The 15905-nt window shown below is 43.0% G+C and overlaps 1 long non-coding RNA gene across 1 annotated transcript; it reads right to left on the bottom strand.

Moving 5' to 3' along the window:
- Positions 1 to 17: 17 nt before the first annotated feature.
- LOC132660195 (uncharacterized) lies at positions 18 to 13423 on the bottom strand. Its single transcript, XR_009601511.1, has 3 exons — positions 13098 to 13423; positions 2952 to 3050; positions 18 to 335 (listed from the first exon to the last, which is right to left on the bottom strand). It is a non-coding gene; the product is annotated as an uncharacterized LOC132660195 (long non-coding RNA).
- Positions 13424 to 15905: the final 2482 nt, after the last annotated feature.

Consider the following 15905-nt stretch of genomic DNA (forward strand, 5'->3'; position numbering starts at 1 on the left):
TTTTTTTTTTTTGGTAGTTTCACACAGGTTATGTTTGTGCCCTTCCTTTGGTGACATCCCAGGGGCTGGTGAGAAAGGGAAGGGATTCTTTGCTTCCCTGCAGCAAAAACACCTCCAAGAGCTCCAGTCTTGTCCTGTGGATGGAGACAGTCAGTGTGCTGAGAGTTCCTCAAGGATGAGTCTTTCAGAGCCAAGCTGGGGACTCTGAGATAGGACCTCTCACCTCCTGTCTTCATTTGCGTTGCCACTGCAGCCAGAGTGGGCCTGTAACAGGGTCCTCTCTGGGTGCCCTGGATTCATGCCCAGAGTCTCCAGCAGGCAAACATGACCGTTCCCTGGAAAAGTTAAGAGAACAGTGACTGGGGGGGCCTGGGTTTCTTCAGGTAGTACCTGAATACCTGGCACAGTCCTTGTTCTGAGGGAAAGTAGACAGGAATGCAGAAAGGAGGGAATTCTATCAGCTTGTGAACACTCGTACTCTCCACAAAACCCACGAAGACTTCTTAGCAGATGTTCGGTATCTGGACTCACCACATTCCTAGTTTACTTTCCCCCTTCCTCCCCACGGTGAACAGTTTCTCTGCTCCTCTCTGGGGAAAAGTTCGTAAAGACAGAGCCCTTTCAGTAGTTGAGAGAGAGCTGTCCTTGCCTTGTTATCCCCGCTTATTAAATAAAGGGTGGTGAAGGTGTGGAGGTGGGGAGAGGATAGAAATCCCACAAGTTGATTACTATTACCGTGAAGGCTAAATGTCAGCAGAAATGTTGAGGAAAATCAAAGCGATAAAAGACAGTGGTCTTACTTTGACAAAGCTGAAACTTCCCTTGGATGCTCTACAAGTATAAACAAGGCCATTTCAGCAAGCTTCACACTCGGTAGCATTCATGTCAGCCTGTGTAGCTATTGCCCTCATTGTGCCTTCATCCTTCCTGTCATCATACCTCTCTCCATCCTGCACTGCTCTAGCCTAGCCCCATGGATAGCTGTCCTTCAGTTTGCCTTGAACTGTCTGCCCAAGTGTTCTTCTGGGCAAGACCCATCAGCTGATGCCCCTAAGACCAGACTCTTCCCCCACCAATAAAAACTCTTTCCTGCCATCCTGCTGTTTCGCAAGGTGGCAATTAGCTAATGAGACACATGAATCTATCTGGGGCTGGTACCTATAAGGATTCTCGCGTTAATGTGTCACCCCTTGTACCAGCCAGTATTCTTACTTTCCTGCAACTAAGGATGGCTCTGTGTGATTTAAGCCACAGGAGGATTTAGTAAAAGGATCCTTGGAAGCTCTAGACTCTGGGAAGGCTGCAGAACAGACTTTAAAATGGGCAGGAACAGGGGATGCTATACAGCAGTGAGGACCACAGCCCAAATCATGCTGTAAACTAGTTGTGAGGACTGCAGCCTCTCCCTACCTCTGGACACCAGAGTTTGTGCTGCTGCCACTGACAGCTCGCAACAGGGCCCCTGGCACAAGGCTCACCGCCACCACTGCCCCCTACTGCCAAAACAAATGCTCTCCCATATTCTGCTATCCCGGGTCACTAGTTCCAGATACATAGTCTGGAGCAACTGGACCTGCTTGGTTGACCTTAGCTCCCGTGCGCCTGCCCTGGCAATCATAAGGGGTGAAATTCTCAGAACAGGAAGGGAAGTTAGATCTTGAGAAGACCAAAGAGAAAGACAGATGTGTTCCATACCCTTTTAAGCAGGGTGTACACTTTAGCAGAGGACTTCTCGAAGCAAATTCTTTGCATAGAGAAATGACTCTAATGATGAAAACTCCAGACAGACCCTCATGCCAGCAAGGGAGGTAGTTTGGGATCAGGCAGGCCTTTTGAAGTCCCTCCGGTCACACCATGTCACTCAGCACCCCCTCTACCTGTTCTCAGGGGCCAGCCTTGTGGAATAGCAACCTGAGAAGACATTAGGACAGAGCCCTACCTCTGCCCGTGGCAGAACTTCAGAAGGCTGTAAACTTTTCTTAGTCTGTTAGTCCATCACTAGGGTCCAAAGGCTATTTTCCAAATTTATTTTTCCTTGTGTTAAGAAGAATGGTAAGGGAGGGTAGGGGTGGGACGGAAACTCAAGAGGGAGGAGATATATATACTTATAGCGGATTCACTTTGTTGTACAGCAGAAAACAAACGCATTTCAAAGCAATTATACACCAATAATAAAAAAGAAGAAGAGTGGTAAGAGCAGGGGGATTTCTGCCTCCAGTCCTGAGCTGTTTCTCCAGCTAATTCTGTACCTTTGTCCTGCTTTGCCCACCCTCCACCTGCAGAAGAAGAGTACACTGATATCCTCTCTGTGGGTGCCAGAGGTGGGGATCCACAGAGCCTGTTCCCAGAGTTCCCTGGGGAGACCAGCATGATGTCTGCCTAAAGCCTCCTGCACAGCCAGATGCTTCCTCAGTGGGCAGAGATGGGAGGCCACCCCCAGATGCCACAGGCTGGAATATTCAGACAAAGTATATTCAGAATCAAAGATAAATAATGTCAGAATTTGGACTGTTAATATAAGTAACAGTAATTCAGATTTTGAAAATCCATTCACAAAACAAATTTAAGATTTTTCTAGAAGCCCAAAACAAGTTGTTTGGGGTCCACTGATTTTTTTCAAGGACCCCAGCTGAAATAAATTGGATAAACTCTAATCCTTGGTTCATACCACTGATCGTCTTTGGTCACTGTTGATACATGCATGGCCCACTTTTATCTCTGTAATATGCCCTGTTTCTTCCATTGCTCCCTCCAGAATCATCCTCCACACTTCTCTATCCTGCCTCAGGAGGAAGACCTCAGTGGGCTCCTGTGTCCTCTGGGAGGGCATATCTGATAATCTTTGGCTGAGAAGAAGCCTTGGTAGATCAGAGAAAAGGAGGCAAGAGAGGTCAGAGTGTTCATTCTCCTGACTCCTTCCTCTGGATTTGTCTCATACTGGCTGTACTCACAATCAGAGGTCACATTCCTCTCAAGGTGGTCCTTTCCACACAGACCTCTGCCTTGGGGTTCTTGGAGCCACTCACGTCATGGGTTCCTCTTTTCTGGGCCTAGGAACAGGAGACAGCTCTGGTATTACCAGCCCTGTGTAATTGCATTATCTCTTGTGGTTTGCCTTTCCCTTCCCACCCCTTTGTAAACAGTCCCTTTGTAAATCCTTCTAGAGTTATCCTTGTTTGAATGCAATTCCTACATTCACCCATCTGGTTCCTTCTGGGACCCTGAGTGCATTGGTTGTTTATTCAGTAATACTGAGCCTGAGAAATTCTGGTCCTCGGGTGTATCAGGGAACCACAGACAGCTAAGAATGCAGTCAGAGGTATAAAGGCAAATCCTCCAGCAATGATTGTACCTCTAATTCATCATGAGTAGACATCGGAAGAGGCTGGACATGAGTAAGATGCCACATTTCATCATATTACAAATAGTACATTCAAATGTGGGAGTCCCAGGTGGTTCAGTGGTAAAGAATCCACCTGCCAATGCAGGAGATACAGGAGATGTGAGTTCAATCCCTGGGTTAGGAAGATCCCCTGGAGGAAGAAATGGCAACCTACTCCAGTATTCTTGCTGGGAAATCCCATGGACAGAGGAGCCTGGTGGGCTACAGTCCATGGGGTCACAAAAAGTAGGACACGACTGAGCGTGCATATTCAAATGTAGCCCAAATTGGAGAGAAGATTCCTGCCTTGGAGACCTTCTCTAAAACAATGTGGAGGATATGATGGCATGGGGCCAAAGGAAACAGACAATAGGTAGGGGGAATGTATTATAAGGAAAAGAAAAAAATACTCATCACTAACCAGCCTTGTCTTCTACTCCATCTCATCAACAAGTACCAAGCCTTTATTTTGTTCTAAGTGCTTTATAAGGAATATTTCATTTAATTTGGGAAAACCCTAGGCTGTGGGAAGTTTAGAGACACTTTGAACTTCTCTGGTAGCTCAACTGGTCAAGACTCCGCCTGCAATGCTGGAGACCTGGGTTCAATCCCTGAGTTAGAAAGATCTCCTGGAGGAGAGCATGGTAACCCACTCCAGTATTCTTGCCTGAAGAATCCCATGGACGGAGGAGCCTGGCAGGCTATAGTCCATAGGGTTGCAAAGAGTTGGGCATGACTGAGTGACTAAGCAAAGCATAGCACAGAGACATTTAACTGTCAACCTAATAGCAATCAGTAGGCAGCTAGTGGTTACTGAATAGCACATTTGCTGATAAAATGGCAAACATGGAAAGGTTCATATGGTACAGAGGTGAGAAAGTCCAGAGTAGTTGAAGGTCACCTATCCATCTGAGGGTGTTCTGAAGGCAGCAGCATGGTTTGGTGAGAGCTTGGAGGTGACTTACAGCAAAGGAATCTCTTTCAATTCCTTCCTCTTTCACTCATGCAGCGTCTTCCCACTCAACAATCAAGACAAAAGGCTGATGCAAAAGGATTCTAGTTTTCACCATGATTTTCAGGATTTGTGGTGGCTGAGGGGACTGACCAGGGAAACTACCTGGTCCAGGGCAGAGACTGTTTCTGGGATAACCAAGTTTTTCAGATGCAGAGTCCAACATCTATAGATGCATTTTCTCTGGTAAGAAAGATTAGGTGAAACATCAGTGGACATAGTACTCAGATAGAGACTTACGAATTCTTAAGACACGGACCCATTCACTCGGGACATCTGAGAGCTCAGGCAATTCTTGGTCTTAGTGTTAGTTACCAGGAGTGGTAGACGAGGGCCAGCGAAATCCCAGGAAAGACTGCAATGCACAGACTCCGCATTCCAGATAAAGCCTCTGATCAAATTATACTCCTTAAAAACTGTCTTCAGGGACTGCTCCTAAGATCTGCTTGTGTCTTTCACTCATATCCTAGCCACGGCTATTGTTTCAATTGCTCCATCTTCATGTGAGTGCAATGACCGTCCTCAGCATCTTTTCGGGTCTTCTTGGTCCTGTGGTCATTCCTCGGGCACTCAGTCTCCCACTCTCCCTAACTTCAGAACCCTTCATATGGAAAATATGGAAACTAGACTCCAAACTTCAGTGTATGTAACATATCACTGGACGCACTAAGTTTGTAACTAAAAACCCACCCTCCTTCTTATTTCGTGGATGTTGGCTTATAAAGGGCAACACAACAAACAATTTTTCATATAAGAACATGCATAGCAATACTGATACCAGTTGAGTCAGTGCGACAATGATTCATGCTTAATAAGTTTAGACGACAGTATCACACGCGTTTCTGAAACTGAGAGAAGAAGTTTCAAAACCTTTGGAGAAGTGGCATTAGCAGAAGCCAGTTTGAAGATTGTCTTTGCCGCAGAGCTCCCAAAAAACACTACCAGAAAGGTGGGCATAGATAGGGCAGGTGCACGGCCAAACCACATTTTCATGGGGATAAAATTGGCTTGAACACTGGAGTGGCCTCCATAGTGCAACCCTGATGGAGCCTGTGAGGCTCCGAGGGGAAGTGGAGCCACATGAGGCGGGGAACAGAGAGTGAGGGGGAGGGTCATGCTTTCTGGAGGGTGGGTGTGTTTCTTTCTTTTCCGGCTACTGTTATCAATGTGGTGAGCACATCCCTTCAGTTGAATGCCCTGGGAGGAAGCCCAGTGCTTCCTGTTGTCTTACCAGTGTGGCAAAATGCAAGTAAGAAATAAAGAAAAAGGGGAAGGGTCGGGGGGGGACTGGGGAGCTCCTCTGGGTCGGTCAGGAATGCCAGCCTCTGGGAGGGAACACAGCTCACTTTTTTCTTGACATGTTGCAGTCAGGTCACATCCTCAGCTGCTTCTCAAGTCAATCCAGATCCAGGATATAATCTCTCTCCAGAAAAAGGACATTTTTGAAAAACAACAGAGTAGACAACAAAGGAAATCTTAAAAGGGAGGATAAGGACATCTGTACAGAAGAATACTGCCATAGTAACGTACTTCAGTTCAGTTCAGTTCAGTCAGTCAGTCGTGTCCAACTCTTTGCGACCCCATGAACTGCAGTACGCCAGGCCTCCCTGTCCATCACCAACTCCAGGAGCCCACCCAAATTCATGTCCATTGAGTCGGTGATGCCATGCAACCATCTTGTCCTCTGTCGTCCCCTTCTCCTCCTGCCCTCAATTTTCCCCAGCATCAGGGTCTTTTTCAATGAGTCAGCTCTTTGCATCAGATGGCCAAAGTATTGGAGTTTCAGCTTCATCATCAGTCCTTCCAATGAACACCCAGGACTGATCTTTAGAATGGAATGGTTGGATCTCCTTGCAGTCCAAGGGACTCTCAAGAGTCTTCTCCAACACCACAGTTCAAAAGCATCAATTCTTTGGCACTCAGCTTTCTTTATAGTCCAACTCTCACATTCATACATAACTACTGGAAAAACTATAGCCTTGACTAGATGGACTTTTGTTGGCAAAGTAATGTCTCTGCTTTTTAATATGCTGTCTAGGTTGGTCATAACTTTCCTTCCAAGGAGTAAGTGTCTTTTAATTTCATTGCTGCAATCACCATCTGCAGTGATTTTGGAGCCCCCCAAAAGAGCGTAAGTAATGTACTTACCCTTGCCTAATGCCCTTAAAATCCTTCTATTTGTGAGGCTCTATCCCAAAGTTTTGCAGGGTTGGAAAGAATCATTTAAATATCAGATTCTGATTTATTTTGCTACTATGAGCTCTTAACTGTCTATGAAATACTTGATGAGATTTAGCTGAAATAACGTCCTGGTCCCTGGGGTGAAACACACAGGTGGTGCCAACAGGCTGCTATATATTTACATATTTGTCTATTTATAGGACCATAATCAATGTAAATATTTATTTATATCACCACATAACTTACCACTTAATTAAATAGCCTACCCTTGCCTTACTTTTCAGTGGCCAACTTTTGTCTTCTATTCTTCAAAAGGCCAATTTTATCCCCTTTGAAATTTGGTTTGGCATGTACCTTCCCCATGCCTTCTTCTTAGATGATATTTTCAGGAGATCTGTGGCAAAGACTGTTGTCAAACTGCAATCTGTCACCGCTCCTAAGATTTTGAGAATCCGTAAGAAACTTCTCTCATACTTTTCAAGCCAACCCTAACTTTCTTGAACTAGATTTCTTTAACAATAATATCTTCCTCTGTTGCTGTGTTTCACATCAGAGTACATCCTTCCTTCAAAAGAGAGATAACAACAACAAAAACTCCACTTTGATCATAACAGTCGATTAGAAAGGGAAACTCCCTCCAGTTTTCTAACTTTTCCAACAGGCTATGCTTTCTCCCCTTGAAAGAAAAGTAAGTTTTGCATCCCCAACTCCATTTCCTATAGTTTTCTTAGCAGGCAAATATAGACTACCTGGCAGGTGGAGACAAAGTCAAGAGGCACAGACATCTTTGTTGCCAGCATCAGCCTAGGTTCTTTTTTTTTTTTTTTTTTGCTACATCCAGCTGTGTTTCTAAAGATACTGTGTTCTTACTTCATTTTTCTTTACCGGAAGTTCCAACAGTATTTAAATTATCTTCTTCGCAAATTTTTATGGAAGACTATCAAATATTCTTGGGATATGCATCATATCCCACAGAAAAAACTTTACACATGTATTAAGTAACAAACTAGTGCAGTAGGTTTGCAGAAGGAGATGTCCCCAGCTCTGTCAGCTGGCTCCGCTGGGAGTGAGGAGTATTGTGACAGGTTGAATTAAGCTTTCTTTCCTTTTTCAGTTTTGAAATAAAAACTATCATTAATTGCAAAAATGGTTACAAATTCTACTAAAGCACTCATCAGAACAAATACAAGTGTTCATTGTGAATAGGAAGATGGTACAAATATAACAAGGGAATTTGTAGTTTGTGATCATGGTGTAAAAGAGATTGAATATAATATGGTTTGCATAAAAATGAAAGTATAATGCAGCATATGAGGCATGACAGTTGATTTACAACATTGTGTTAGTTTCAGGTGTGCAACAAAGTGACTCAGTTGTATGTATGCATGTGTCTATTCTTTTTCAGATTCTTTCCCCGCACAGGTTCTTACAGAATATCGAGTAGAGTTCCGTGTGCTCTACACTAAGCCCTTGTGGATTATCTGCTGTGTGTAGTGGTGTGCATATGTTAATCCCAACCTCCTAGTTTACCCCTCTCCCTCTACGTTTCCCCTTCGGTAACCAGAAATTTGTTTTCTAAGTCTGTGAGTCTGTTTCTGTTTTGTAAATTAAATTCATTTGTATAATTTTTTAGATCCATACAAGTGATATCATATGATATTTGTCTTTGTACGACTTATTTCACTCAGTTTGATCATCTCCACCCATGAGCTTGCAGATGGCATTATTTCACTCTTTCTATGCCGAGTAACTTTCCATTGCGTGTATACACCACATCTTCTTCATCCAGTCACCTGCCGAGGAACATTTAGGTTGTTTCCATGTCTTAGCTATTGTAGACAGTGCCTCACTGAACACTGAGATGAATGTATCTTTTTGAATTATAGTTTTGTCCAGGTATTTATTTTCCAAGGAGAGGGATAGCTGGATCATATGGTAATTCTAGTTTTAGTTTTTTAAGGAATCTCCATACTGGTTTCCACAGAGGCTGTACCAATTTACATTCCCACCAACAGTATAGGATGGTTCCCTTTACTCCACGCCCTCTCCAGCATTTATTATTTGTAAACTTTCTGACGATGGCCATTCTGACCAGTGAGAGGTAATACCTTATTGTAGTTTTGAAAATCATCTGTTTAATGAATCTAGAGAAACTAATTACCCAAGATAAGGCAAAGAGACACGAGTCTTTACCTGAGTTCCAGTTTCACATGAGTTGTAATACCATTTGAATATGTATGTGGGGATAAATGAATAAAGAAATTACACATAGGAAAAAAAGAGAGTCCAAAAATGGAAAAAGAATGAGATATCACAATTTTGTAAATATTAAAGGAATTTAAAAAAGCTTAGTTACAACAGTAAAAATTCAACATGTACCAAAGTATAAGATAGTTAAGTGGAAATATTGTCGATAGAACAAATTAATTACAGAAAAAAGATTAAAAGAGGAAGAATAAAATATTTGAATTTGTAAAAATAATTGCATTCTGTGATGAAAGAGCTGTTTGCATAGAGAATGTATTTACAAAGAAAGAACTGGGGGTACTTATCTGGTGGTCCAGTGGTTAAGACACTGTGCTGGGCTTCCCTGATGGCTCAGTAGTAAAGAATCCACCTCCCAGTGCAAGAGATATGGGTTGGATCCCTGATCCGAGAAGATCCCACATGCCTCGGAGCAACATAAGCAACAGAAGCCTGTGGGCTACAACTGTTGAGTCTGGGAGCCGCAATACTGAGTCCACGTGCCCTAGGGCCCATGCTCTGCAACAGGAGAAGCCACATTAACGAGAAGCCCTCACTGCAACTAGAGGGTAGCCCCGACTCGTCCCAACTGGAAAAGAGCCAGAGCAGCGACAAGGATTCAGCATAGCCCCAAATAATTAAATAGATAAATAATTAAAAAAAAAAAAAAGACACCGTGCTTCCAATATGAATTCAATCCCTGGTTAAGGAACTGGGGTCCCACATGTCCTGCAGCCAAAAAAAAAAAAAAAAAAAAAAGAGTAAAAATAAATAAACTGGATCGACATATTTTTAAAAATACTATTAAAAAGAAATTAGCCCTTACGAAGTCAGTCTCTGCAATATAATCCTGTGTTGTGAAGAGAATGAAAATCTATTAAAAATGCGCTTTATTTACTTTAGGCTACAGGTAATTTTACTGAGGCTTTCTAGTTGGAGAGGGGTCTCCACAACTATTGAATTTTCTCTTGGTATTTTAGCTCTCCCTCTTTCCAGAGGCAGAACAGCTTTCCTTGAACTTTTTTAGTTTATTCAGACCATTGGTGAAAACTTTTGGAACAGTTGTAGGTTTTTTTTTTTTCCTATTTGATAGCTCTTAACTGAGCTCTTAAGAGCTTGATAGAGTTTGATAGCTCTTAACTTGAGTACTCTCCCCTTTTTGGCATTTAAGTTCTCGTAAATAGGTAAAATTTGCTTCTCAGGCTTCAAAGGAAGACTATGACTGATGCTTGTTTAATTATGTGAGAAGCTCAGCCTCTGGTGGCTGACATTGAATTCTGGTTGTCTGAATTTATCATCTCTTCCCTTCCTGATTTATTTAATATTTTTCTCTCCAGTTTGCACCTACTCATCCTTCTCCATTTCTTTCATTTTCAGGTGCTTTTCTTGGATGTATTTTTGTGAGTTCATGACCAAATTTTACTTCCTTTGGGGGGCTTAGTTTTCCAACGTGGATTCGTTGCCTCACAAATGGAAATCTCTGTGCCCTTGCAAAACGTTGAACTTACTGTTTATTTTTGCATTTTGTTCGTAGTTCTAGTCACTGAATCATTCAGGGAGTTATGATCCTGTTGCATGGTAACCAAGACGGTGCATGCCTTGTCTGTTAAGACTTAACTGATGTCTGAACTTTCATGTCCATGAGGTTTGTTCATTTTCAGAGGACAATTTAAGTTTGAGTTGCTAGTAGAAACTAGTAGGTTCTCATATGACTTGGTTTCAATATTAAAGTCGAGATTCTGCTTAATTTCTGGTGCCAGATGGCAGTGCTCAGCACCTTTGAGTAGAGCTTTTTTTGGAAGCTTGCATCAAATGAGGGAGTGTTGCCAGTTGACTGGTCCTACTCCTTTGAGTCCTCATTGGCTAACAATTTCTATCTTTCATGGGCCATCTGCTTTTTCCCAATCGCAAAATGCTCTTTTCTGCATAGATTCTTTTTTTTAAACTACCGTTTGATGATAAATCTTCCACTGTCAGTTCCTGAGCTTTGTTAGGTAGGAGGGTAGGACAGTCTTAGGTTTGGTTATAGAATCTACTCTGAGGTTGCCCAAGGTAGAAGAGCAGCTTTGAAGGAACAAAGAGCCTTAAACTGGGAGGTTATACTTGACTTCTAACTGGATGCTCACCCTTAAGGCACACATTTCCCTCTTGGATTTCACCTTCCCCACCAACAAACTAAGGAGGCTGAACTAGGTAATTTCTTCAGTGACTTACAAATCTAGCATTTCATGATTCTCAGGAGCTTTCTGTTCATCATTCTGGGTGAAGTAGGCAGGTATTATAAATATTTATAAATGAAACATTAATTGATAAAATTCTAAAGAATAGGGGAGGGGTCAGCCTTGTTAAGAAACAGAGCAACATGGAGGTGCCTGGCTTGCCGATAGCCCGAAGATGATGATCAATCACCGTGATCCTGTTGTGTATAACTGTGAGCTTCCAGACTTGTGAGAACACATACATGGATTTTTTTGTCTGTTGTCTGCAAAGGTTTTAGCCAGCTCATAGCCATTCTTGAGTCAGTAACCCTCTGAGACTGGAGAATTTCAGATCCACTATTTCATCAGAGTCCCAGGATGCACCTATGGGATGGAAGTCAGGAACCTCCCTCTTAATGCCCCTAAAATGGGCCGGAAATGCCCCTAAAATTCCCCTCTGCCACAAACCGACTGACAGTAACAGAAGGACAGGGCAAGGGGAAGGTTAGAAGTTACTGAGCATGACAAGCGGTGCTTTGCTGGTGAACTGCCCACGGGTTTCTTGGTATCAGTCAACTAGAGCTTAAAAAAAAACCAGCTGCATCATCCCAACCCTACATCCTCAAATCTGATGTCCTAATCAGCAAATTACAGCTCAGTGTCTTCCCTATGATTTCAACATTGTAGACCTTTCAGGTTTGTTAACTTTTAAGAACATTTACTCGGTTGCTTGGGGTTTATTTCAAGCCCAAATGCACAGAAACACCTTGCTTTTTGTTCCATGTCCTCCAGTGTTCTATGATGAGAGAACAAGCCCACAGCCCTAAGACATTCATTCATTCAGCAAATATTTACTGAGCCCCTTCCATGTACCGGGCACTACTTGTCCCTGTAAAGTGTCAGTTGTGTCTAACTCTTTGCGAGCCCATGGACTGTAGCCCACCAGGCTTCTTGTCCACGGAATTCTCCAGGCAGGAATGCTGAAGAGGGTAGCCATTCCCTTCTCCAAGGAAATCTACCTGACCCAGGGATCAAACGTAGGTCTCTAGACAGATTCTTTACCAGAAGCCCCCAGGAATACAGATAAAGCTATTTTTCTTCTCCTTGGTTTCTCTTGCAATTACTTTTCTTCTTTTCCATTCCTAGACTCTCCACTGTTTCTGACTCGCCTCCAGTATACTTCCAGTATACTTCCAGTATACTGGAAAGCTGAGTACTGAACTCCTCTGATGAAAATAGGGCTGAGGTACTCCCTGCTCCTTTGGGCATTTATGAGAGAGTGCGGCACATGTGTAATAGAAGCTCTTTTCTGTGTCTTCAGTTTTCTTAATTTAATGTGCTCCTGGGAGAGCAGTGTCTGTTCCTGTGTCAACCAAGCATTTGTCACATAGTACAAATCTACACAGTGGCTCTTTCTATTCTTGATCTCAAAGCTGGGTGTCACAGAACATCAATCCATCACAGATCCAGTGACCCCAAAGACACTTCAGGGGACTTCCCGGGTGGTCCTGTGCCTAAGACTCCACATTCCCAGTGCAGGAGGCCCAGGTTTGATCCTTGGTCAGGGAACTAGATCTCATATGCCTCAAAAGAGTTCTCATGCCACAACAAAGATCAAAGATCCCACGTGCCACAGCTAAGGCCCAGTGAAGCCAAATTAATTAATTGATTAAAAAAAAAACCCACTTCAATTTAGGCTTTGAGCCTCAGAATCTCAGAGAAACTAGCGATCAAGTTAAGTAATATTGGCTTGAGCTCTAGGGCCAGTCAGCTGTTGTTTACTTTAAAATCCATTCTTTTTTTTTTTTTTTCATTTAAAAAAAAAAAAAACCTTTTTTATTGTAGTGTGGTATAGCCGATTAACAAACCATGTCCTAAGAGTTACAGGTGAGCAGCAAAGGGACTCAGTCATACAAATACATGTATCCATTCTCCCCAACTTCCTGCCCATCCAGGCTGCCACATAACATTGAGCAGCGTTCCATGTGCTGTAAGATAGGTCTTTGTTGGTTACACATTTTAAACACAGCAAGGTGTACGTGCCCATCCCAAATTTCCTAACAACCCCTTTCCCCCTTACCTTCCCCCAGCAACCATAAGCTCATTCTCGAAGTCTGTGAGTCTGTTTCTGTTTTGTAAGTAAGTTCGTTTGTATCATTTCCCACGTATAAGGGATGTCACACACTATTTCTCCTTCTCTGTCTGGCTTATCTCGCTCAGTATGACACTCTGTAGGTCCATCCATGTTGCTGCAAATGGAATTATTTCATTCTTTTTATCATTCCCTGTTTCGTTCTGCATCTGTCCACACTAATATAAAGAAATAGTTAAGTAAATAAGGGAGAAGAGACAAATGCAGAAGTCCAAATAATGCATGTAGACGCTCCCCACTCTAGGAGGTGAGGCTTAGCCTCCTCCCATTACCCTTGCTTTGGGGCATGGGCTGGGCTTAGTGACTAGCTTCCAGGAAATTGCGTATGAGTGGGAAAGAGCAGTTTTACAATATACAGACCCTGCAGATGTTACTTGAACCAGGCAATCAAAGTTAACATCACCAGAGATGTCATGTGAATATTGTGCACTCCTGATATGATGTGATGAGATGGATACATTGCCTCGTGGTATTCTTTTCAAAAACCCATAATCTCACTCTAATCATAAGAAAAAACAAAAAAACAAGCCAAACTCGAGGGACTTTCTACAAAATACTTGACCAGTACTCTTCAAAACTATCATGGCCATGAAAAACAAGGAAAGACTAAGAAACTAATAACTAAACGCAATATAGTATCCTGGGACAGATACTGAAACAAAGGTCATTCATTAATGAAAAAAATCTGGTAAAATGTGAATCTGAAGTTTAACAGTAACACACCAATATTGGTTTCTTAGTTTTAACAGGGGGAAACAGCTTGGGTGTGAGTGGGTGTGAGTACTTTCTATAGTGTCTCCAAGGAAAACGAGTCCACCAGAGGACAAGTGCAAGAGCATTTCCAGCAGTTTTACTCATACTAGCTGAACTTCAGAGGGCTGGATTACCAAAGTGTGATCTGTTCATAAATACCACACAAGAATATGAGTAAATTGCTATTACATGCCACAGTGGACTAATTTCACTGCCCTTTGTTGAACAGTTGAGAGAAACTGCATGCTAAAGAGTACATACTGTTTGATTCAATTATATTTGAAACAAGATAGAAACACTCTATGGCAGCAGAAGTCAGGGTGGTTGTAACTTCTGGGGGTTGGGTATCATCAAGGAAGGGGCATAAGAGAAGGAGCCTTCTGGGGTACTGGAGATGTACTATACTGCCTTCTTGGTGGTGTTACCTGGATGCATACATATGTAAATGTCCATTGAACTGTATATTAAAAAAAAAAAAAATTTGGCCATGCCATGTAGTTCCCTGACCAGGGATCAAACCTGTGCCCCTGTGTTGGGAGTACAGTCTTAGCCACTGGACCACCAGCGAATTCCCCGAACTGTACATTTTAAATTGTTGCACTTTGATACTCTTCCATAAAATAATAGAACAAGGAGAAGGCAATGGCACCCCACTCCAGTACTTTTGCCTGGAAAACCCCATGGATAGAGGAGCCTGGTAGGCTGCAGTCCATGGGATCGCGAAGGGTCTGACACAACTGAGTGACTTCGCTTTCATTTTTCACTTTAACGCATTGGAGAAGGAAATGGCAACCCACTCCAGTGTTCTTGCCTGGAGAATCCCAGGGACGGGGGAGCCTGGTGGGCTGCCGTCTATGGGGTCGCATAGAGTTGGGCATGACTGAAGCGACTTAGCAGCAGCAGCAGCTACTCTTCCATAAAATAATAGAACCACATCAGTAGCCAGTCCAGACAACAATAATGATGGAGACAACAGTTAATGAAACTGTGGAGCAAAGCAGTGAGTATGGAGACGCATGTTGAGGGGGCGGTGTCCTGATTTCTAAGTTGACTCTTCAGGACTTCCTTAGAATCCACAGTCATCGCCTTACCAAGAAAGAAAAGTGTAAAAATAGCCATCTTGTAAGGACTAGATACATTTATTTTCTTTTCAATTCTACCTTGTATAATATTTTATATAATACAAGAAACTATTGCTTCAAACATTGATAGCAACGCTTTTTCAAAAAGTGAATTGGCCAGTGTTACAACCTAGCTTAGGAAAAACTTGCCAAGGGGCTTATTAATTAACACACGTGCTACTGCCTGTGAGAAAGTTTAAAACAAACAAACAAACAAAGGAGCTGTAGGAAACAGGCCCTTGAATAACAGAAAGGAAGGAAAGGTCTCTCCTCCAGTGAGTGGGGGACGTGTAGAGAAGCGACGTAGGCGACAGCCCTTCCTCCCTGTACTTTTCCCTCATGCGAGATGGAAAGAGATGCAGATATATTTGCTGAGGGCATTTCCTCCAAAGCAGGGTGTAAGCAAAACATAGTGCACCAACCTAAGGCAATCGGGCTGTTTATAATTATGAGGGTCTGTTTGGTACATGACAGATGAGGTCCATAGGTCTCCTGAGACCATAGCCGAGACCATGAGAGCAAGTCTCAGCCCAAACTTGGCCACACACACATAATGGTTATTATCCGGCAGGCTTAGAAACCCATCTTAAAACTTTTTCTGTGCACTTCGTGATGCCCCAGGTCACTCACTGTCCTTTAAGAACTCCATTTCACTTGAAGCAAATGGAACGAGTCTCCTGTGAGTGTTCAGCTGCCAACTCGTCAAACTCAAAGGGCCAAGACTCATTTGAGTCAGTGGCTAGATTACAGAACCATTTAGGAGAAAAGCCCAGAACTCCATTTTACAGGGTTTGGGCCACCTGCCTGTGAGCCTGAGAGTGCAACAGCAGGGATGCCCTTCAATGTTTCCAGGGAATCCACA

The sequence above is a fragment of the Ovis aries genome, chromosome 1 (genome assembly GCF_016772045.2).
Source record: "Ovis aries strain OAR_USU_Benz2616 breed Rambouillet chromosome 1, ARS-UI_Ramb_v3.0, whole genome shotgun sequence".
In the NCBI taxonomy this organism is placed as follows: domain Eukaryota; kingdom Metazoa; phylum Chordata; class Mammalia; order Artiodactyla; family Bovidae; genus Ovis; species Ovis aries.